Raw genomic sequence first — 25,636 nt, 5'->3', positions numbered from 1 at the left:
AAAAAGAGCCAAGAACAGAGTAACATAGTCGATGGCGTATGCATCCGTGTCTTTTCTTCCCACCGCTTTCCCCACCAGCATCAGTTAGAACTGGCCACACAGCCTACTGACTTTTCTTGTTGTTCGTCATCATTTTTCAGTTGATTTTTTCTCTCCAGGTGTGTATTTCAAATACCTAACAAATAACAGGAGGTTTGCAACTTCCAGGCCAGCGTTTATATATATATAGTTTTTTCTTATCTTCTGGCTTGTACTTTCTAGTCAGGTTTATAATTTCAGCGAAAGTGAGCATTCTTACCACACATTTGACTTACATGGGAATGCTTTTTGTGTTTCACAAAATACGATGCTGGTTTGGCATGAGACTGTATATTTAAAATAAAGCAACAAAAGTAATGAATTCTACTTATTTAAACTGGACCAAGTTAATTTTATTTCTTTTTAATCAGGAATATGTATTCTTTTTGTTGTTGTTGTTATCATAGACTGGTTTTATTTATTCTTCTAAAAGTTAAGTTTGGCAAAATTTAAGGAAAATAAAATTCACCCTTTAAAGAATACAGTTCAAGGAATTTGGACAAATGTGTACAGTCATGTACCACGGCCACAATCAATTTATCACTGGATGATGAATTTTAGCAAAGCATTTTTGGCACTGATAAAGATGACCATATAGATTTTCCTTTTTTTGATCTAATAAGGAGCTATGCTCACATTCCTGGGATGAACCTCACTTCCTTGTGGTATTTATTTAATGGACTGATAAATTCTATTTGATGGTATTTTATTGAAGGGTTTTGCATCAATATTCATAAGCAAGATCGATCCACAGTATACGTGAGCACACATACGCACACATACTACTTAACGATGTTCTGGTATAAAGATCATTTTCATATCTTAAACTCTGAAATTTGACTTTTGTGGTATGTTTAGAAAATGCTGAAACTGTAATGTGAACATTTGTCCAGGTTTACATAGGACAGTTCCGGTTTACCCCAAATATACCAATTAAAGGCCCTTTCAGTAAGTTATAATTCCACCCTCATGAATAATATCCTTGAATGCTGGAAGAATTTACTGAGGCCGTCTGGGGCCTGCGCTTTGAATTTAGAGAGCACTTTTTGATAACTTTTTCATTTCTTACATGGTTATTGACGTACGATCTCTCTGCTGGGAGCCACTTTGATAAATAAATTTTCCTAGAAATGCCACACACTTCACGTATCACCACAGAATTTCACATAGGATCTCATTGTATTTTTTGATCATTTCTCCTTGTCTCTAATTTTGTAGATTTTTACTTTCTCTAGTAATCAAAGAAGTATTTGTTCATTGCACAAAATTGAAAAAATTAAGACGCACAGAAAAAGCTGAAAGTCACCCATAATCCCATCACCCAGAAATAATCACTAATGAGACTACCATGTAAAACACTCCAGACTTTTACCTGTTTACACACCTACCTTCCTACCTACCCACAATGTTTATTAGCCTGCTTTTTCTTTCTTACATGATGTGAACATCTTTTCTATATCAATAAGTACAGGTTTACATCTTCAACTTAAATACCTATGAAGCATCATTATACTCTGACTTCCTTACTTAAATTCTTGACAACAGGGGTTGGTAGATAGGTTAAATTTTTGTATTTTGTATTTATTATTATTATTATTTTATTATTTCTTTAGATTTTATTTACTTGAGAGAGAGCTAACAAGAGAGAGAGTAGGGGCAGGGGAAAGGGGCAGAAGGAGAGGGGCAGAGGGAGAGGGGTAGGGGGAAAGGAAAAAGGTGACTCCCTGCTGAGCAGCAAACCCAACGTGGGGCTGGATCCCAGGACCCCAGAATCATGACCTAAGCCGAAGGCAAACAATTACCTGACTGAGCCATCCAGGCGCCTCAGGTTAAAAATTTTTAAACTGTCAACAGTACTCTGTTGAACGTTATTAAACATCTTTGTATGCACATCCAATTATACACGTAGAAGTGCTAGTCAAAGATATATTGTAAAAAATGTTTTGCTTGTGAAAAAGTCTCTATTTCTCACATAGAAAATAAGCAAAGAAAAAAAAATGAGCCAAGAACAGAGTAAAGACTTCCCACAATCCATTATCCAGAGATAGCTTCCGTTCATTTTGTCAGATTCACCCACCAAGTCTAACGAACATTTTTTTCTTTAACCACGAGACCATATTATACACCCTAGTTGGTAGCTAACTGACCATATTATGCCATCTTTTCCTGCACAGCATCATTCCATACAACTCTAAGGTATTCGTGGATAAAAGAACCATAATTTCATCATCTACTGGTGGAAATTGGAGAAGTTTGGAATTTTTGCTTTTATAAACAATGCTATAATGAATAGCAGTGTCTATATTTTTTTCTCCATTGTTCAATTATTTCCTTAGGTTAACTTCCCAGAGGTGGAAATGCTAGATGGGAAGATACGTACTTCAAGGCTTCTGATGAACACATCGCCCTTGAGAAAATGGACATCAATCGACATGCCCAACAGAGTCTGAGTGCCTATTCTCCCCAGATCCACTCTAACCTTGCTATTAATGCTCTTCTCAAACTCAGACTTAGGTAACAAAATATAGCACTTTTTTTTTTTTTTTTTGCATTTAAAAAATTATTAACCAGGGGCTCCTGGGTGGCACAGCGGTTAAGCGTCTGCCTTCGGCTCAGGGCGTGATCCCGGCGTTATGGGATCGAGCCCCACATCAGGCTCCTCTGCTATGAGCCTGCTTCTTCCTCTCCCACTCCCCCTGCTTGTGTTCCCTCTCTTGCTGGCTGTCTCTATCTCTGTCAAATAAATAAATAAAATCTTTAAAAAAAATTGTTAACCAATTGGACATTTTCTTTCATGTGCTTTCTTGGCCCTTCACAGTAACTTAAGAAATCACTTTACCTGATCTAGTACCTGTCTATAAACAAAACAGCCATAGCTAATTATAGTCATTTCTTAAGATTATGGGTCCTACTCTACTGGAGAATTAAAAAAAATAAGAAAAACATGCCTTGCATTTATAGAAATAGCTCTGGTACTGTTGCTGGAATTTTGCTTCTAGTTTATTCCAAGTAAGGGAGAACCACCATTTTCTCCATGTCGTATTAACATAAATATGTACCAGAACATTACTATACTATGTTTTGCTAGAGCACAGAATTCAGGGCAGCACACGCCACACCCAACTTTTAAGTATGCACAAGCATTTTAATAAACATTTCATTATAATACAGTTTTCGTCTCTAAGAGCTCCACGGAACAGACCACTAAAATAATACTGGGGGAAAGTTCCGTTTCATCAAAATGTCAACATCTGTAACGTCTGAAACACTAAAAATTATGAGTGCAGTCTTTCTCAGAGCTCTCATTTTTATTATTTTTTTTTCAGAGCTTTCAGTTTTAAATAAGTACCCATTATGAACAATTGTGACTGATTTCCTTTGGAGCAAAAATTTCCTTTGGAGCAAGAACATTCACTTTTTTTTTTTTTTATAACAGTTAAGAACAAATGACCTGCAAGTGAATTCAAGATAATGAGCAGTGACTGTAGCATTCCATCAAAGCATTTTTGTTTCAGTGTTTAAGAACAATAATCAGAACACATCTTCCATAAGGCAGTGAACTTTCATGTGTTTTCTCATCCCTGGATTTAAAAATGCCCACCAACATGTAAAATGCTTCCATGTTTTTAGTAACTATCACTAAAGAAATCAACACAGTTACAGTTTGACACATAAGGTCAACTTTTTTGGATACATTGATATTTATGATGAAGAGATCACATAATAAAAGTGAGGGCAGGAAAAGATTCACCGCAACAAGTGTAACTAGAATAATTCTGCGTTAACGTTATTACTTTTTGTTTTGATAAAGGATTGCTTAATCAGCCTGACCTTGCAATCAACGCTTGGTAGCACGTATAAAGTAACACTATAGCTTTAAACTATAGTACGAACAATCAGTAAGATAATGTTTTTATATTCCTCAGGCATTCGGTAAAAGATCATAAAATCCTGAAGTCCTCAACAGTACCTTGATAAAAGAGTGCTTATTATGATATAAATACTACAACTTTAAGATACCACTGTTACCCTACCAACTCATCCATTATACTACAGGACCCCAAATATAATGGATTCCACAATTTAGTGGAAGAGATGACCAGAACTGCAGATTAGGGAACTACAATGACACTAAGAAATGGAAAGGCCATCCTGCCTCATGAATCTGTGGATTCACTCTCCATGGATGATGGGCTCAAATGAATACATATTTCCAGAAATAACCTACCATTTGACTCCTGCCTGAAATGGGGAAGAAAAAAAAAAAAAGACCACTATGGAGACTGTGTATTGTTGAGATTAAGTAAACCCCAAAATCTCATCCAAAGAGCAGCCAACCTTAAACAGAATCAAGATAAACTGGAAAACTAGGACATCTCCTAATAGTAAACTGAAACAAAGGTAAAGAAAAAAAAAAAAAGCAGTGGGACATGTGTGTCAAGTAAAAGGGGGATATGTACAGAAAGAGAGAGAAGAGCCAATCACTGTCTCCAGCATCTCCGGAGAAGACGGTGCCCTAAACCAAACGCTCTCAGAATCCTCATCCATCCGACAGACGTGTAGTTCACGAGCAACACAGATCCGCTGGGTTGGCATCATCTGCAGAAACCAGCCCTTTGAGCACTCATCTGCATCCGCTCTGACCCTCATTCTCACTTACAGATCATTTGATCTTAACACAGGCGCTCAAGCAAGTTACCAATTCATGGGAAGAAAATACACCACTTCGTCGACATACTTATCACAGCACGCCAGGTGTTTTCCATTCTGCACGTAATCGATATGGTGGCCTTCATCATGGCTGATGACTTTGAGTGGTATGAATCAATTCACCAGAGTCCAATTAGCCTTACAGAATGACGACACTGAGTTTATGAAACTACAAAGCTGTGAATCATGTTTTAAAAAAAAAAAAACAAAAACAAAAAAACCTTCAATAATTCCCCCGTCAGCACTACCATGTTGAAATTCCTTAGCTCTGCAGACCGTGCCTACTTTTTAAACCTCATATGATAGGGCTGTCATCGCCTCCATCAACGGCTATATTTGTTCAGTGCTTCTCCTGTGGAAGCCCCTTCCTAATAACCATTTTACTTACAGTATTTCATTTAAAACTCACAAAAACCCAAAAGGTGGCAAGGTGGCTAACGCTGTCTTCTTTGGTTTACTAAATGAGGAACTAACTAAAGACACAGAAAGGTTAAATGCTTTGCCTCATCTTGTTCCCACAAGAATCTCACACTTCAGTCATACCGCAATATTTGCAGGTCTGGCAAATGCCATATGCTTCTGCACACTACTGACTTGGCCCTGAAACCGGCTGGCTTTTTCTTGTCAGACCACCTCCTATTCATTCTTCAAGACTCAGCTGAAGCAGGGCCTCCTCTGGGAAATCTTTCCAGATACCCTACCTTTTCTAAGAGAAGTCAGATGCTCTCTCTCTTCTGTGCTTACATGTAGGTGCCGACACACACATGTAATGTGAGAACTAAGAATCTCAATGTAAATCTCTTCCCCACCAGGTTATGGGCTCTCCCATGGGCAATGTTCAAGGTCAGTGCATAAGACCCTGCAGTCTTTCACTGCACAACTCTAGGGGGTGCCATTCATGGCGACTACAGAGTGATAAATGCTAACTCTTGCAGTTGTAGAGTATGGCAGCTCCAAGGACAGTAATCTCACTGCCTCCCAAAAAATAAGGCACAGAGGACGTACTCACAAACATTTCTGAGTGGGTGGCCAAGAGAGATGTTATAATACATGTGAAATGGAGCTTAACCACTGAGAGGTCCCAACCGGGTTATTACCCTGCAAACCAACATTTCAGAAGGTAAAGTATAAATAACACTGTCAAACTAAAGGTAAGTGCTAGTTTTGTTACCCAGTACTAGGACACTCAAAAATCTCTGCCTTCTCTCTATCAGCTTCCGGTCCATTTTTTCTAAATGCTAACGGTGAATTCAGCTTTCCTCTGAGCCTTTGATAATGGCATAATTAATCTGAAAATGCATGTAGAATTTTCGCCAGAGATGCAAATAATTATACTGAGAGGCAGATAGAAAGATCTATCCAAAAGAGTGGACTGAAATGCAAATTAATACAGTTCAATTTTTTTTTCTATTTTAATGAGCATGTTCACAAGGACATTATGATTCTGTATTCAGAAGAACAACATTCCACAACTTTCAACCACCTGCTCAGCAGAGAGAAAAAACTGCACACTGAACTCTGGCAAACATTCATGGTACCTTTGTTGAGAGGTAAAGAAGGGAAAATAAACTTAGGTAATACATCCCTATTCTCTTCAGAAGGACACAGCCTCTCTATCATTCCATGGATGGGAACACAGTCCTAGGTAAGAGAACCTTCAACCTAATGAGCTTTAAGCAACAGTTGGAGATTGAGGTAGGCTTCCCTGAAGAGAAATTCTTAATCATTTGACATCACTACTTAGCCTGAATTCCTTGATTCCTGCTTTCTGTTAACTGACTGCTCCCTGTCTTGGAGAAGGAAAAGGGAGGAGAGAAACAAAAATGACTAGCTCCAAAGCTGCTAGCAAAAACTATGAAACATCAGAGGCTGGTAATGTGGTATGCAGAAAAATGGTCCCCCAAAGATGGTCATGTCCTAATCCCCAGAACCTGTGATTATGTTGTGACCATGCCAAGGGTGGGTGGATTAAGGATGCAGTTGAAATTAAGGTTATTAATCAGCTGACCTTAAAATAGGATTATCTGCTGGGCCCAGTGTAATCACAGGGGTCCTTTAAATGAAGAGGGAGGCAGAAAAGCTCATGTCTGAAAGACAGGATGTGAGAGACTCCACTAACTCTTGCTGGCTTTGAAGGTCAATAGAGGCCATCAGCCAGGGAATGCTGCTGGCCTCCCGAATGTCAAAAAGGCAAGATGACAGATTCTCTCTCTAGTAGAGCCTCCCAAAGGAAAGGCAGTCCTGCTGACACTTCTATTTGAGCCTCCTGAGACCAATTTTGGGCTTCTGACCTCTGGAACCACAAAGATAAATCTGTGTTGTTTTAAGCCCCTAAATCTAGGGGGACTTTGTTAAGCAGCAGCATGAAACAAATACACACAATTTCATTAGAAAAGAGATAAATTTATAATTCTCTAATTTCTACAGTACATGAACATTTACTCCCCTAAAGGAGAGCCAAGAGCTCCCGTGGACCATCATATATGAGTGGCTATTCTCTCTTCTACCCTCTACATATCATGAAAGATAACACTTAACAGCTATTTATTTTACAGAAATGGTCTGAAATACATTCAAATTGGTGTAGCATTTTTACGCTTTCCGCATCCAAGATTCATTATATTTTATGAGCATCAAAGGGACCTCAGTGAAGAACATATGCTCCATTCCCTATAACTAATTTATAAATGAAGACTTCCAGGCCAACAGTACTATACTCTAGGTCACAAGGCCAGCTAATCACAGAGCCAATCGGAGTCCTCTCTTTCTCAAGCCAGTTCTATTAGAAACTCCTATGCTACTAATAACTAGGAGGATTACATGCTGTGCATAAAACTAAAATGGCACCTGAAATATATATATAGAATGGAGGTGAATTTTTAATTTCATTTAATTTTAATTTAAAAAGTTTTTAAAACTCTGCTTCTGTTACAGGGACACTTTTACATATGTCTGCAACAACCTGGGAATGTGAGTCTACTTTTTCGACTTATGAAAGCTTATGAAATCTAAATAAAGACCCAGTATTTCTGATGAAAATCTAGATTTAGAAGATTTAGTCTGAAGAAAAAATATAAAATGTAGCATTAAGTTTTCATGGGACTGTTGAAATCATATTTTTGATATATTAGGTGAAATGTGACTACTCTAAAATTTAAAATGACGTAAGTGCCTCTCACGGTATTTCTAGCAGACAGTGCTGTTCTTAAAGAATGGATTGAGACACATGTGTATTTTAACCTGAAATTCTAAAAACTGGAAACACAGGCAAAAATATATTTGCTTGATGTAAAGAAGAAATTATAGAGGGAACATGGGGCAGAAGACTGTATTTACACATGATCAAAATCTCCAAACTTTATAAAAAGGTCCAAGATTAAAGAAAATTCTTTTTCTAATTTTATTTTTAATCAAGTGGAGTACCAAGATGACTGGAACAAAACAATGTTACAAAATCACTCCTCTCAAAACTTCCCTTGTTTGTTGGTTGGCTCTTAATTTACAGATGACCTTGTAAAACGACTGTAAACTATGAACGAATACTCAGTCTGCAGAGAAGCCACTATACATTTTTAGAAATCTATTTCTTCCACAAATGTGTCACATTGACAGAATGAGAATACCAGCAATTCACAAATTCTTAGCATTAAATTTCTAATTCAAGCTCTCCCACCACCCCCTTTTTTTGGCTTTGGTAATGGATCAGCTATAAGTTTTTAGAACTAATATTATACCACAGCGGGAGATATGCTGATCTGTCAAACCAGGGTTCTTAAAAAATATTTATGTAAAATATCACATGGCCAAAGGCCCTTAAAACAAAAATCCCTGGAATTTGGCCTCAGGACTCAGAGAATTTATCCCACCCTTCTCCTTCACGCTGTTCCTTCTGCACAACAGGAGAGCGTCTACACGGGTAATATCCCCCTGTGTGTGTCAGATGACTGATCAAAGATGTCAAAGCAAAATCTACACGGTGGCTCACAGAAAAGATGTGTTTTGTTCAGGTGACCCTAAGCCTCCCAGAGGTCACACGGGATAATCTCAGCTTTGCTTTTCAGGCTCTCTGAGGACACCTGGGTCAGTCATTGTTCCAGGACGGTGGTGGACCGTGCCGAAGTCATCCCCTCGGACTCATCCTCAGGACTCTGGCCATCTATAAGGCTGCACAGATCATCCCTCACCCCAGATTCCCACAGCCCAACCGTCTGTTTTCCTGTTTAAATGTTCCACAGCAAGGAAAACACACGTGATTACAATGTTTAGTTTAAGGACCTGTATTTACAGTATGATAGCAATTACACAGACGAAGGAAAAACTATTGTAAATGCCAACAATGGTTAGCTCTCTTAGTAGGATTAGATTCCTTACTTTTCAGTATTTTTCAAATTTTGCAGGGAGAAACTTGAAGTACTTATACAGCGCAATTTTCCCATTTTGGGGGGGTGGCGAGTGTTAAAAAATAAGAAGGGTCCCTATTACTAAGGTAATTGAATGTATTTGAATTAGCATGCTCCCCTGACAGTAGCATACAGTGCATTTTGTAAACTGCTTGTGACGTCATTAAATAGAAGTATACCCACAAATGTGCCTTCAAAAGTGCTGCTACTAATCTAAAAAGTAGGATCAGTACAAAAGCCAAAAATTGGATTCTTTAGGGAAACAGTCTCCAAAGTAAGACACAATAAAACTAAAATTTGTTTCTTTGAAGTAGGAGTGAAATGTAACCAGCTGAATGACACTGTGCTTCCAAGTTCTCAATGATACTCCATAAAAAATTAAGGCTTTACATTACATGAATTTTTGACCCGCCCTTCTAATTTGAGTATGATACATTCCAAATTGTTTCTTGCAGATATTTAAAAGTTCAGCAGTGCATAGAGTACAAGTACAAATCACTTAGAATCTTTTTTTTAAAAATTTTTTAAAAAAGATTTTATTTATTTATTTGACAGAGAGAGAGACAGCCAGAGAGAGAGGGAACACAAGCAGGAGGAGTGGGAGAGGAAGAAGCAGGCTTCCAGTGGAGGAGCCTGATGCGGGGCTTGATCCTATAACGCCGGGATCATGCCCTGAGCCAAAGGCAGACGCTTAACGACTGAGCCACCCAGGCGCCCCCAAATCACTTAGAATCTGAAATAAAAGGTATTTATTTATGGGGCGCCTGGGTGCCTCAGTCGTTAAGCGTCTGCCTTCGGCTCAGGGCGTGATCCCGGCATTCTGGGATCGAGCCCCACATCAGGCTTCTCTGCTGAGAGCCTGTTTCTTCCTCTCCCACTCCCCCTGCTTGTGTTCCCTCTCTCGCTGGCTGTCTCTGTCAAATAAATAAATAAATAAATCTTTAAAAAAAAAAAAAAGGTATTTATTTATAAGACTCATATGTCACCTTTTAGTCACAGAACTCCAGGCAAATACAGTTACCGTTTCTAGAGCTGAACTGTTATATGTCAAGAAGGCCACACACCAGTAACTTATTATTAACTCTACCTTATTTGGGGAAGAAAGAGACTGGAATTGCCAAGGTACTGTAGGAAGAAAACCACAAATCATGTGTGATGGCAAAACACCAGTGACATTCCCTTTAAAGCCAGAAACTGGATAAGGATGCTTCCAATCACCTCTGTTATTTGACTATTTTTCTACAAGTGTCAGCCAAAGCAGTACAAAATTATAAATAATGGAAACTAGAAGATGGAATTAACATTATTTGGAAATACAATAATCAACCCACTTAATCAAATCCAGTAGAATCACCTGAAAAAAAAAAAAAATCAGACCCACAACATAAAAATCAATAGTTTCCTTAACTTGTGGAAGTAACCATCTAGAAATACAATGGAGGCCAAATTTGCATTTATAAAGGAAAAAAAGATACCCAGCAAATAGGAATACATTTAAAGAGAGGTATACAGCACCAACTCAAGAAACCCATTAACTTAGTGTGGGACACAAATGAAGACTTGTCATAATGAAATCCCGTGCCATCCTACTGACTGTGAAAGCTTAATCATAAAGATTACAATTCCCCAAATAAATTCAGAAATGTCATTCAGTTACAATTACTACCTTGCTGGAAGTTTTCTTTAGGACTCAATAAAAATTACTCTAAATTTCCTATAGAAGAATTGTCAAGCACACTCAATAAATTTGGGGGGGGGGAAGATGAATAACTAGAGATGGCACTACCAGATATGTTAACCTACATGTGTTCTAAAGCTTATAGGAACTAGAACTCGTTCTATTCTTAGCAGCAAACTGTTTCAGGATGGTCCAGAATTCAGCATATAATAATACCCTATTTCAAATCAATACAAGAAAGATGAATTATTAAGTCAGGTTGGTCAACTGGCTATTCATTTCGGAAAGGATAAAGTTGGACCCCCATCTCTCACTTGACCCAAAAATAAATTTCAGATGCAGTAAAATTTAAAAACGAAACCACCAAAGTACAAGAAAATTACAGTAACATTTATATAATAATGGGGTGGAAAACACCTGCCCAAGCATGACAGAGGCCAAACTTGTACCGAAAAATGTTATTCAATTTGACAGCATAAAATGTAAATCTTTAAGAAAATCTACTAAACACAAAACCAAAAGGCAGGCATTGAAGAAAATACTTGCAGCATATGGCAGAAAAGGGGCTTACAACCTTGACCAAAAAGAGTTCTCGTCAATTAACTTAAAATTTTGCTTTAAAAAACAGGCAATGAGTCCACAGTCTCTCATGCTTCATTCCCCCTTCTAATTACCCCCCCCCTTTCTTTATCCCTTTCTTCTCCTACCGATCTTCCTAGTTCTTATGTTCCATAGATGAGAGAAACCATATGATAATTGTCTTTCTCTGCTTGACTGAGACACAAATTGAGGGCTTCAGAGAGGGGGGTGGGGGAATGGGATAGGCTGGTGATGGGTAGTAAGGAGTGCACGTATTGCATGGTGCACTGGGTGTTATACACAACTAATGAATTATCGAACTTTACATCAAAAACCAGGGATGTACTGTATGGTGACTAACATAATAAAAAAATATTATTATAAAAAAAATAGGCAAGTGACATGAGACAATTTACGAAGAAATCACACAAATGGCCAAAAATATTCAAACATACCTAAAATCAAATATGTGCACATTAAAACATGATTCAGTGTTTTTAATATCAATGTGTCAAAGATTTTTTAAAAGTGAACACATCAAGTGTTTTCAAACAAGCAGGGAACCCGGTCAATCCCACTGCTGGTCTAAATCTAGACAGATGTTAGTTCTCCAGAGAAAAATTTGGCCACGTACATTTAAAAAACACTATCGTTTTGTAACCCCCACTGATCCAGCAATTGCATTTCCAGGAATTTATCCCATGGAAATGACTGAAGATGTTTAAAGCCTATTTATAGTATTTATAACACTTAATGATTAAAATACATTTCCAACACTAGTAATCTGTACACATTATGCTATGTCGATTAAAAATGCAATCATTAAAAATGTTACAGAAGACTAGTGACAGAAAATAGATACATGCCATCTCAAGTTTTTAAAAATATACATATTTATAAAGATTTTATGTATACTTTAAGTATTTCATATATTTCATATTTTACTTATTTACTATATATCTTTATGTATATTTATTTATATATTATGTATTCTATGTTATATATAAATACAAATGTAAATATAAATATTTTTTAAGTCAACTCTGCACCCAACCTGGGGGTTGAACTCATGATCCTGAGATCAAGAGTCACATGCTTCACTAACTGAGCCAGCCTGGTGCCACCCATCTTGCTTTTAAGAAGTAGATTCTAGGGGCGCCTGGGTGGCACAGCGGTTAAGCGTCTGCCTTCGGCTCAGGGCGTGATCCCGGAGTTATGGGATCGAGCCCCACATCAGGCTCTTCCACTATGAGCCTGCTTCTTCCTCTCCCACTCCCCCTACTTGTGTTCCCTCTCTCGCTGGCTGTCTCTATCTCTGTCAAATGAATAAATAAATAAAATCTTAAAAAAAAAAAAGTAGATTCTAAAGCAGTATGTTCCATAGGATTCTTCAGAAAGATTTGCAAGTGAATGCAAATAGAGAAGACTGACAGATACATACTAAAATTATTAAAATTAGTCATTCTGAATTGTGAGGTTGAGAGATTTTCACCTTCTTTTATTAGGCACATTTTTTCTAAATTTTCTACATGAGCAATGTATTCCTTTTCTACTAATAAGTTTATAATTTTTAGGCAAAGGAGATTTATGGCAGATTTCCTGGGAGAGGACAATGAAGAAATGAACTGGTAATGGCAGCCTGGAAGCCTCACGTGCCATCACATTAGCCATTATGCTCAGGCCCTGGATTTTATTCTAACTGAATCTTTCCTGCCCCCATTTTCTCCTGCTGCCTGCTCTTTCCCTGGGTAGTTTCTGTTTTTTTAAAAATTTGGTTTTTTTTCTTTGTTTTCACTAAAACAAAATAAAACAGAACCAAAAAAACCTACCTTGTTTATTTTGGACACAATTGCTGTCCTCATTCTTATGTTCCCTTGCTGAAGATGCTGCTTCTTACACTGCCCCTTTCAAACTTTCTAGTCTCAACCAATCACACTTTGTTATACTGAACTTAAAGGACAGTAGAATCCTTGTCCGAACTCCAGTTAAGACCGTTTTTCCACCCCTTCCATGGCCATATTCATTCCTCCCACCTCCTTTCTCAACTACTGCCATGAAAATCGTATGAGGAAAAGTTAGGATTTATATACAGAACCTGTAATACCCCCTTGTGTTTAAGTCAGCTCAAAACCAACCCACCAGTTAGTCACTGAGTGGGCAGGTGGCATAAAAGGAGCCTTAGAAGGATACCTAGTTCATCCTTGGTCCTTACGGCAGGGAAGCACCACTTCTCCCGCTTGATAGGTGAACTAGCAGAAACTTCGAGAAGAACTGGCTGAAACACACATTGGTGAAGCAGTGGCAAAAAGAAGGAATGGAACTTGGATCTTACGTTCCTAGAAACAGGATTTTCTACAGCATCGGGCTGCCAGAATCTTAAGGGACAGAGCGAGAAAGAAAGGAGAAAAAAAGGAAACCAAATCATATCCTAAAGGCTATGGCAGAATGAATTGCCTACAGAAGTTTTCACAAATATGAAGTTAAAAAACTACACCCTGGGAGCAGAGGGAACCCTGTGCACTGTTGGTGGGATTGCAAATTGGACCCACCGCTATGGAAAACGGTACAGGGGGGTTCTTCAAAAAATTGAAAAGAACTACAATAGGATTCAGCAATTCCACTTCTGGGAATATACCTGAAGGGGATGAACACAGTATGTCCAAGAAATATCTGCACCCCCGTATTCACAGCAATATTATTTACAAGAGCCAAGTGTGGAAATAACCTAAGTGTCCATCAATGAATCAGTGGACAAAGAAGATGTGGTACACAGACAAGACAGACAGACACACACACACAGAGTACTATTCAGCCATAAAAAGAAAGAAATTCTGCCATTTAAGACTACACAGGTGGACCTTGAGACATTATGCTATGTGAAAGAAGTCCAATACTATATGATCTCATTTATATGTGGAATCTAGAAAGAAAGACACAAAGAAAAAAACCAAAATTGTAAAAAAAAGAGATCAGACTTATATTTGCCAGCGGTGGGTCTGGAAGAAGGAGAACTGGGTTCAGGTGGTCAAAAGGCACACACTTCCATTGTAAGATAAATAGGTACTGGGGAAGTGACGTTCCACGTAACAACCGTAGTTCACACTGCCATATGGTGTATCTGAAAGTTGTTGAGACAGTATTTACTAAGGGTTCTTCTCACAAGGAAAAGACCCATTTTTTTCTTTTGTTTGTATCTACATGAGATGATGGATATTAACTAAACTTATTACTGTCATCATTTCATGAAATACGTAATTTAAATAATGATGCTGCACACCTTGAACTTAAAAGTGGCTGTATGTCAACTGTATCTCACTAAAACCAGGGGGGAAAACACAACAGCCTTGTTTGGCCTTGCCACCACATATGAGTGACCCAACCTCTCTGGACCAAGGTTACTCAATTTAGAGCAAGCTGAACTTCAAGATCACTAATACTGTATAGTTCAAATCTACTTCCGCTAACATATTACATCCTAAAGTTATGGCAACACAAAACACAACATACACTCAAATCAATCCTCATTTATTGGGCAGCTACCGTGGACAAGATACTATGATGGCTACTGTGGGGATACAGTTTTGGCTTCTATCTATGTAACCAAAACAGCAGGACTGAATTTTATAAACAAGCCAACAAGGCACCAAGTGTTAGCTATCTGAAACATTAAACTTTTAATACATTTGTAAAATTAAAGAGAGCTTGTTCCATATGGACTGCCCTATTATTTATTTATTTAAAGATTTTATTTATTTGAGAGAGAGAGGGAGAGCACACGCATGAGAGGGGTAGTGGGAAAGAATCCTCAAGCGGACTCCCAGCTGAGCACAGAGCCCGATGCGGGGCTTGATCCCACAACCCATGAGATCATGACCTGAGCTGAAACCAAGAGTCGGACGCTTAACCAGCTGTGCCACCCAGGCCTCCAAGACTGCCCTGTTCTTTAGTAACTGTTTGGAAGAGTAGACAAGGAGATGGGGAATCTGGGCTTTAATTCTGGCACTATCAGAAATGCATTTTTATTTTATTTTTAAAATTTTTTATTTTTTCAGTTATTTAGAAAGAGGGAGAGAAGGAGAGAGAGTGCACACAAGTGGGGAGGGGGCAGAAGGGAGAGAGAATTTCAAGCAGAGGCCGTGCTGAGCATGGAGACCCACTCAGGGCTCAACCTCACACCCCAAGATCAGGACCTGAGCAGAAATCAGGAGTCGGACGCTCAACTGACTAAGCTACCCAGACCCCCAGAAATTCATTTTTAAAAAATGGATGAAGGTCAAATTCACATAACATTAAGCCAACTATTTTAAAGTAAATGATTCAGTGGCACTTAGTGCCATCACAGTGTGGTGCGATGACGACCTCCATGACCTCTAGGGCTTTTTTTTTTTTTTTTTTTTTTTGGCAGTGCAGCGGGGGCATCCCGGGTATGTTCTGTTCCTGGTCCTGACCATTTCCCAATCAAGCCTTTGACTCCAAGGACCGTTGGCAGTCGTTCAGCCCACTGGGCAACTCGTTCTACTCCATCATCTAATAAACGCCCATCTCAGCATCTACGAGCAAGGTGAGTAGCCACACTCTTCCCCACAAAAGTCAATCAACGGAACTATCCATGATAACTAATTCATCACATTTTTTTAATAGCTGGATTTTTACCACCTGAATTATACACTGCCTCTATTCATTTCAATCTCCCTTTATGAAAGTTTGCACAGAGTACTCCGTGTGTCCAGACCCCAACCTCACAAGAGGCCAGCTCACAGGTTCTCTACGTAGAATTGCCCTTTGCAGGCAGGGTTTATAAGAGCAACGCTTGCACGTATCTGAAACAGACAATTACAATTACCATGAATATGTACATACTACCTCAGAAATTTTCTACATACTAATGGGAAAATTTAACTACCACCATTTTCTGAGGATTTACTATGCTCTAGACAAGTCTAGGTGCTTCTGATGCATTATTTCATTTAATTCTTACAAAGGTCATAAGGAGGGTGGGGCTTGGAGACGTTAAGTGACTTGCCCAAAGTAATCCACTATATACGTGGAGAGCCAGAATTAAAAAAGATAATCTATTTGACGTAAGTAACAGTGCTCTGAGGTGCAAGGCATACTCTTTCCCCAAGACTGCATTGCTATTAATTATCCCTGAACCACTCCTATGAAGAATTCCCACGGCAGCTGGGATAAACCAAAGCCACGTGGCTTAACCTTCAAAGACACTCCCAGACAGTACTGTGGAAAAGGAGCAGGGGTTTAAGACCTTTGAAAGACTCAGGTATTCCCACTGAAACTCACAGCAGACGTGCAGGAGCAAACGATGGTTTCGACCCACAAAGACATTTTCATTCATCCCTATGAAAATATAAAAAAAGTTCCCACCCTATTCAACGTTGCGTCTTGTCCCCAGCGCCAATCAAGCACTCCCAATCCCCCTCACCCGAGACTGCTTATTTTCCAAAGTTCTTACCTCCCTCTAATATACGACGCCACTCACCTACTCATCATGCATATTATTATGATTCTGTGCTAGAGCGCAAGCTCATTGAGAACAGGGAATCTTTGTTTTTACTCACTGCCATGTCCCCAGTGCTTAGAGGCACAATGGCCCAAACCACAGTTGGAGCACATTCCTCTTCCTTACAAAAGTAGATGATGGTAGCTATTCAAAACACTTTCTAACATTTCACCAAAAACTGCTAAACGCTGCTAAATATTACGCACATTTGAATAGAGACACTGACACATCTATAAGTGAATGCTACAGCCACGTCACCGAGGAGAAAGCTGTAATTACAGAATAATAGAACTATCACTGACAGATGGAAGGGGGTTTTCTTGTTGTTACAGCTCATCGAGGGGATTATATGAAGAGCTCAGTGAGTGAGCACGGCTGACAGGCAATCCAAGCATGGAAGCCAAGCCATGATGCCTCAACTCTTAGGCACAGCATTGGGGAGCAGTGGGGGTGGGGCAGAAGCGTCAGGTAACAAAAGAAGGATGCTTCATTTTAAACACTGAAATTCATTTCAAACCTGAACACAAGTTACGATTTGGAAAAGATTTTAAAAACCCATTATTTCTATCATGGAAACTACACAAAATAGTGTGATCAACTAGTGTGGCAGTGCATGGGTTAATAATGGTTTTCATTTATTCAACGCTTTCCTAGGTACGAGGCACTCTTTTGAGAACTTTGTGTATATTCTATCATGTGAATATCTTCACAACCACCCTGCGATGTAGGTATTTTATTATTGCAGAGATAATGAAACTGAGGCTCAGAGAGGTTGTTGAACCTACTTGGGAACACACAGCTCTGGAGTGATATTGCTGGGATCAAACCCAGGTTAGTGGTTCTCAGCAGGGAGTTACTTGGTTCCCCAGGTGGTATCTGACAATGTCTGGAGACTTTCTGTTATCACAACTGGAGGGAAGGTGCTACTGGCATCTAGTTGGGTAGGAATACTTCAAAACATCCTAAAATGCAAAGGACGGCCCCCACAAAAAAGAAGTATCTGGCCCAGGATGTCAACAGTGATGAGGTTGAGAAACGTGGTTCCAGAGCTACAACTTCTAACCACTGTACACAGAGTTTGAGAAACACCTTCCCTGACCCAAGGACAGAAGGGCGGAAAGCTAAGTGCAACATGCCAGTTAAATGCAGCTGTAATTCAGCTTCTAAAAGAAGGACGTTTGTTTCCTGCGAACACTGCCATACACTGAAACAAGCTTGCTGGGGTCCGACTACACCAATGTATCCCTTCACCCCTTTGGCATCCAGAAGTCCAAAACCAGGACTACCAGGCTGAAATCCAAGTATCAGCAGGGCCATACTCCCTCTGGAGGCTCCATGGGAGAAGCCAGCCCTTGCTTCTTCCAGTTTCTGGATGCTTCCAGCACTGGCACTCCTTGGCTGGTGGCCACATCATTTCAATCTCTACCTCCATCTTCACACAACCTTCTCCTCTGTGTCTATGTATCATCTGTGCAATCTGTGTCTCTATGCGCAAACCCCTGCCTCTCGTTTGAGGAACACTGCGATGCCATGTAGGGCCCGTATGGATAAGCCAGGATGATCTGCTCATCTCAAAGTTCTTAAATGATTCACATCTGCAAAGACTTTTTTTTTTTTTCTCCCAACTACGGTAACACAGGTTCCAGGGATTAGGACATGGATATTTTTGGAGAGTGATTTTCAGCTCACCACAAGCAGACAAGACCACTTTCGTTTACCCAAGAGGGAACTTAAAGTCACATGCCCAAGGACCAATGGCTAACAAGTGGTAGAGGTGGGATGTGAACCCAGCTGTGCCCACCTCTGAAGCTCATTCTCTTTATATCATGCCACCTACAAAGGCCGAAGAACAGATCTTAAACCAGCAGGTCCCAACCTCTAAGGGGGGGGGGAACCCATGGAATAGCCACGTGGGCTTTAAGCACTGCCAGTAAAAATCATGAAAGCACACATTTCCATGATGTGAGAGTCTAGAGAATACTTGCATTATTTTCTTGACCTAATGAACATTTCTTGTCCCCACGGAGGGGTCTTCTTATCCAAAGAATTACTTATAATCCTTGTATAAAACAGCCTATGGCTTTCTTCCGGAGTCCTAAGTGATATGCAACAGACTACAGTTCTGAATGCACGAGAACCTTTAGGATTTGTACATTATTACAGACTAAAGTCCCAAGCTTACTGAGAGAGGAAGGTATTGCTAACGGAGAAGGGGGCAGGCTATGGGTGGGCCAGTGCAGGGGTTTTCATAACCCCAGGAATTGTTGACATTAAAAATACGGGGTATGCAGCCATAAAAAGGAAGGAAATTCTAACACCTGCTCCCACACGGATGAGCCTTGAAAACGTATGCTAAGCAGAAGAAGCCAAACACCCAAGGACACATTGTGTGATTCCATTCCTCTGAAACATCCAGAACCGTCAACCCCACAGAAACAAAAAGCAGATTAGTTGCCTAGGGCCACGGGGAGTAGGTACTAGGGAGTGACGGCTTAGGGACAGGTGGTTTTACTTCGGAGTGATGGAAATGTTTCAGAATGAGATGGTGGCAGCCGCCGCTCTTTTTCACTTTGCAGTGGTGATTCTGAGGTTCTGTGAATGTCACCTCAATTAAAAAAAAAAAAAAAGAATAAATAAATGGAGGCCTCTATGCTAAGCAAGCAAACTCCAGGGTAGACCACCCGCTTCTTTACAACGTAGTATCAAACCATATTCTGGTTCAGATCCCAGAGTTCAGATCCTGGCTGACAAATCAGGATTTATTTTGTACGACTCTGGACATGATCCTTCTGCCACTCCCCTTGTCAGAACTGGAGTCAGAAAAATTCAGAATTCACTTTTTAACTTTTGCCAATAAACTACGAAATACTTGCTGTAAAAAAAAAAATCATGACATCATGCCGACATTTACAGTCCAGTGGTACCCCGAATCAACACTTCACCTCCCGCGTTCCTGAAATAAGGTGCCTGCTTGCCTTTTCCTATAGAGGGGCCCAATGAGATAATACAATGGGAGTGCTCAGCTCTGGAGCACATTTCAGATGTAAGGCATTGCTGGTAGTGTAAATAGTGATTAGCACCAAAAACCCAGCAGCAAGGGAAATGCTGCCATGTTGCACAGTACGCCGTGAGGACATGGCAGTCCTCACTAACCAGTGAAATTGGCGGCCTATTACTGTATAATCAACACACAGTAATTATGTAACCAACTGCCAACAGCTGTAATTCCGATTGGAGAAAAACCAGATAGGACACAGCAGAAGAACGTGCACCCCAGAGATAAGTCTCTCCTCCCGAAGCAAGTCTATGCACATGTCGTCGCCCCAGAGTCTGGACGGCCCCGATGGGCCTTGCAAGGAGGGAAAACTTGTCCAAGGAAGAATGTGAGGTTCTTGGACTTGGGGCTGGGGTGAGGACGGTCTGTGGAGTGACTGGGGGAAAGAAGGAAAGAGAAGGCAATCGCCCAACCTAGCTCAAGGCAGACACCTCCTTCAAAGTCCGCCTTCTACTTCTCCGTGGGTGGGGGAGACCTTCCCATCAGCCGTGAGCTTCCAGCCGTGTAGGCCAAGGACAGGGATACACTGCTTTCTTAGCTGCTGCATTTGCAAGAAAAATGCTCTTGTTCTGTACCATGCAAGGTGGGCTCCGGGCTTTTCATTCCAAACCAAGGCGGAGCTGCCGTGGGCTCTACACAATTTGGAAGCGGTGCATCAGGCCACAGGCCTGGTCAGAGGCCAGAGGCCAGCTGGGACAGCAAGGACAGCAGGGGAGACAGAAGAGGACAAGCCCAGGACGGAGCTGGGAGTGTGGAGCTCTGGGCCATGCTTGCTATTACCCCCTTCAGGGAGTCCACACCTAACTTCTCCTCCTTGGCACTTATCTGTAAAATAGGGTGACGGCCCCGCCCTGCTAGCCTCAAAGTTCTTGTTGGAAGACGGTGAGAACGAATTAAAGTGAGAGTGGGGGGGGGGTGTCATGATGACCAGAAAAGTACACACCAGAAGTTAAGGCTCCTAGCCACACTGCCTAAACTCTGCCTGAGCATTCCACGCAACCACACCTCCCCATGCTGAGAGTTAACATGAAAAAAGAGATCAATTTGGGAAATCACAGCTTTAACAAAGTTGACTTTTTAATTCATGCCTTCATTCATTCATTCAACAAATATTTAGTGGGCACCAATTAGGTACATGTCGCTGAACAGAACAGACATGGACTTTTCCTTCATGGGGCTCACACCCGATGGGAGAGAGAGATCCTTAACAGTTTGTATAACTTGTATTTTGAAAAGATATCGTCTATGATATGTGCTATAAAGGAAATAAAGAGATGATGCAGTGGCAGGGACTTAAGGGGTGATCTGCGGGGGGGGGGACAAGACAGTCTTTTCTGGGGCAGCAACTTTTAAGAATCCTGGAAGGTCAGAGGGAGCCAGCATTGCAAAGAAGGAACAGGGAGCTGGCAGAGAGCTTCCAGTGGGGAGATAGGTGTGAGCACAGGCCCTGGGGCAGGAAGGTCAGGACAGGAAGAGGGTAGAGGAAAGCAAGCAGGAGGCCTGGAAGCCTTTTCTATGCAGTGTATCTCGTGAACCCCAAGAGTGGGGCATAGGATAAGCACTGCTTCCCAAACAAGTATCCCAGGATGGTAACGTGGACAGTAACTAAGCCCCTAACAGAAGACTAGATATCCAATTCCAAGGGGAAGTGCCAGGCCTAGATACAATTCCTCAAAGAACATTGTCCAAAACCAAGTGCCCTGATTTTGACTTCACCCACAGTGAGCGTGCAAATGCAACATGCTTCTGGTGGCTAAAGGGAGGAACGACTGAATCAAGTCACCTGCCGTCTGGTCCTAGAGTGGAGGACTAGGGAAGAGGTGGGAGTCCCTGCGCTACCCTCTCCAGCCCAGCGAGGGGCTTCAGTGGGACTAGCTGGAGAGCATGAGACTCCCACAACATGGGAACCACCACCACCTCGCCGGTGATGTCTGCCTAAGCTGGAGGGGGGCTGGCTGGAAGGTGATGGACAAGCCAAAGGACATAACACCAACACTGGGATTAGCCTGCAATCCCCCAGTTTGTGGGACAAAGGCTACGGGAATCTCTGCCATGGCCCAGACATGGATCACGCCAAGAGCATATGTACGGGGCTCTATCCGGCTCTGCCGACCAAGGGCCAAGTGGACAGCAAAGGAACCCAGCAGACAGGAGAACAAATGGACCAGCGGCTTTGCAGAGACCGAGAAAGGAGTAGCAACAAGGCTAGAGAGTATACAGCAGCCAAAGCAAGGCAGCTGGAGGCCAGAGGTCTCCAGAGAAAGAGAGGGTGAGGGGCTATCTCTGCAGAACCCACAAAAAGGCTCCCTAAAGAGCAAGATCCAATTCCAAAAACCCACTGCACAGGAACAGCTTTACTCTGTTACCTCCTGCCAATGAAAACACTCCCAGGCCCCATCCGGTCCTTCCCACCCCTCCTTCACCCAGAAGCAACAGCTACTGTGCAAGCGAGAGAGAAGGCATCCACGCCACAGACCCTTCTCCCGGCAGAAGCCGGAGCTGGGGCCGCGGGGAGCAGTGACACATGTGAGTGAAGTTAGGAGCTTCGACTTCCACGTGATACGAGACATTTTAAGTATCTGGCACATTAAAATGGGACTCCACAACATAAGAGCGCTCAGAACAGTCACGTGATACGTTTTCATCCAGAAACAGGGGAAGTGGCTTTCTGGCTGAGTAACTTTTAATGGGAGAACGGGTGACTGGAGCTCAAGTTGTGTTTTGATAGCATCCTATGAAGTCTATTTGTTCGAGACAAATGACACATGGAACTTCCTCATGGCAGCGCATCTCGGGGGAAATCGACTGTAAAAATGAGGTCCGTCGTGCCTGCGCTTGCACCCCGGGCTCCCCTCGTACCACCACCATCCCTCACGGAGCCAAGGAGAGCCTTCAGCCTCTGTAGTAACTGAGGCTAGTGACCTCCTGCCCCCAGCAGACATTCCCATCCCCCATACCCTCCTCCTCTTCCAGAAACACAAACGTGGCTCAGGAAGGGACCCCCGCCACGACCCTCAGCCTGATCCTCATGACACGGGCTCCAGTCGAGTTCCCAAATTCAAGCCTCATGAGTGTGGTCCTCAGATGTCATCCTAAGAGAATTCCTTCCGGGGGTATCCAGCTGAGAAGCCCAGAGCCTCAACTCCTACCCAGCAGTGAACCCCAGGGCACCAAGCACGAGATGGGGGCCTAAGTCCCTGCATTCATTCTCGCTTTGCTGCACGTGTCATGAAAAGCACATCTTGGAGTGCAGAGCAAACACGAGACTGAACGCGTCTTCGATCAACCAGCACCGTGGTGGGGCCAATGACCAGAAGTCAACCATCATAGCATTATTATATTTCCGTGGGTCTTTGCCAATTAACACACACCGGCTGAGACTTTACGGTATTGGAAGTAATGCTCACCAAATCTGTACCAGTTGAAATCGATTTTTCTTCACACAGGAGCCCTACTTCTTATGGGAGCACGTTTAAAATTGAGATCATTTTAAAAGATGTTTCTGGGCCTGCTGTCCCCTAGCTTTTCAGTCCGAAGGCCGGGACTGTGTCTCACCCAGTTTTGTGTCCCCTGGGGCCTGGCATGGAATCTAGGTACATAAGATGGTCCAAAAATCCGATGGCTAATAAGTAAATGAACAAATGAATGGATATCCTGGCTCACATTTTAAGCTAGATTCACGTGAATATTGTAATTAAATATGTTTAAAAAGAGAGAGAGAGAGAGAGAGGCCTGCTACTCATCATTGTTGACTACTGCATTCTATTCCCCACAGGTGATTTGCAGTATGTTTGCTTGAATCCTGTAATCGGATACTTTGGTGTCATTTGACATAAAAGGTTCTCCTCAGGCCACTCCTTCTACAGAGTCTGAGAGGATGTCAACGGCCTGTTCACTCCCCACTGAGAAAGAGTAAAAAGCTCCATCGTGGTCCATGACTCCACGTACGAGAATCAATGTTTCAAGTCTCTCAAAGCAACTAAGACAGATACATTGAAAAGAATTAACTGTCACCTCTCTCGTGGAAGGACCGTTGGGGGCAAAGCAGCGAGAAGGAAGTCTGGCTAGCACAGGGCTGGGAGGCATCGGGCACCAAAGAAGAGAGGTCACAAGATTTGGAGGTGGACAGGTCTGCAGTCACGTGCTGGCTCTGCCGGGCCTCAGCTCCCTCATCTGTAAAATGGAGGCGATAATGCCTACCTCAGACAATCGTGAGGAGGACCGGGGAACATGCGGAGGCTCTGAAGAAAGTACCTGTCACCTAAGGGTGGCAGTTTCAATCAACAGTACTTTTATTACTGTTACTCGACACGTACAACGCACAACATACACCTACCTGCAGTTTTGAGGACGATTTTATCTGGGGGTGGTTCACCACTCAAAGGCGTGGAGATCCACAACTCAGCTGTCTGGAACTTGGAATGCTCCTTGCCGTAGAAACAATGCCATAAATCACAGAATTTTAGAACTGGAAGGAGACTCTGAAGAGCATCTGTCGACGTTCCCACTCAACGGACGCCTTCCCTCTACACACACCCTGGCGGGCGCGAGCCACCCAAACCCATACAACCGGGACCGTCGTTGCCGCGCTGCACGCGCACACACGCCAGAAAGTGATTTTCCAATAGTCACGGGACACCTTCCCCAGCTCTTCTAACTTCAACTGGATCATCTTCCACCTTGGAAGTTCACTGATGGAGGAAGGGGGGGGGGGAGACATACCTTTTTGACTTCTTATAACCTCCGTGCCCCTCCCCCACACCCAGCAACTGTCCCAAAATACTTCCAGTCACTGTACGATAAGAACTGTATCAGCAGTATGAGCAGAACGCAACAGGCCCACGCAGGAGGGGGAGACCCGTGGGGGAGGGGAGGAGGGGTGTCAAAGGCAGCAAGAGGCAGGGTGGAGTAGGGCACAGGAAAGCAAGGCTTGATTACCACGTTTCCCTCCACCCTCCCTTGGCCCGGCGTCGGCCCCGTTTAACCTGGCTGCGCACAAGCAAACTATCCGTATGGGGTATCTGAGACACTGATGGCGCCTGTCACCCTCACTCCGACCCCTGGCTGGGCCCAGCTGCCCCCTGCAGTGGGCAGCAAGAAGGCACAAAGCACTCTGGGGTCTTTCTACTGCTTATTCTTTGGAATGGCAAAGGCTGGCTGTCAGTACTCACACAGGATGTTCGCAAGCCAAGTGTGTTTAGCTTCGAGAGTGCCTATAATGTAGCCTCCGATATGGAAAATTCAAAAGAAACTGCAGAATGACCGAGGCTATCTAGTTTTCCATGAAAGCTCACAGCACTGCTCAGACAACATGAGATAATACTCATGGTACATTGTTAAACGAAACAAAAATTACTCGACGCAAATGTATGTATGGTATGACCTCAGGTGTGATGTATACGTACACACTTTGTTTTACCCATTCTTACATTATCTGGCTTTTAAAAAAAAGTATTTATTTATTTATTTGAAAGAAAGACAAAGAGAGCACAAGTGGGGGATGGGTGCGTACAGAGGGAGAGGGAGAAGCAGACTCCTTGCTGAGCAGGAAGCCGGATGCAGGGCTCAATCCCATGACCCCAGGATCGTGGCCTGAACTGAATGCAGAGGCTCAACTG

At 42.1% G+C, this 25,636-nt stretch overlaps 1 protein-coding gene across 5 annotated transcripts in view; it reads right to left on the bottom strand.

Annotated features, from left to right (window-relative positions):
• Positions 1 to 25,636, bottom strand: part of PIP5K1B (phosphatidylinositol-4-phosphate 5-kinase type 1 beta) — a 293,383-nt gene that overhangs the window by 233,080 nt on the left and 34,667 nt on the right. Inside the window, exon 2 of one of the 5 annotated variants that reach the window (XM_034646693.1) lies at positions 24,033 to 24,191. The exons of the other annotated variants lie outside the window; for them this stretch is intronic. The gene's annotated coding sequence lies outside the window, so the exon portion shown is untranslated. The remainder of the gene's footprint in view (positions 1 to 24,032; positions 24,192 to 25,636) is intronic. 5 annotated transcript variants of the gene reach the window in all.

Source organism: Ailuropoda melanoleuca, chromosome 17 (assembly GCF_002007445.2).
Source record: "Ailuropoda melanoleuca isolate Jingjing chromosome 17, ASM200744v2, whole genome shotgun sequence".
Lineage (NCBI taxonomy): Eukaryota > Metazoa > Chordata > Mammalia > Carnivora > Ursidae > Ailuropoda > Ailuropoda melanoleuca.
The sequence above is the reverse complement of the archived record's forward strand: the minus strand, read 5'-3'. Positions and strand labels throughout refer to the sequence as shown.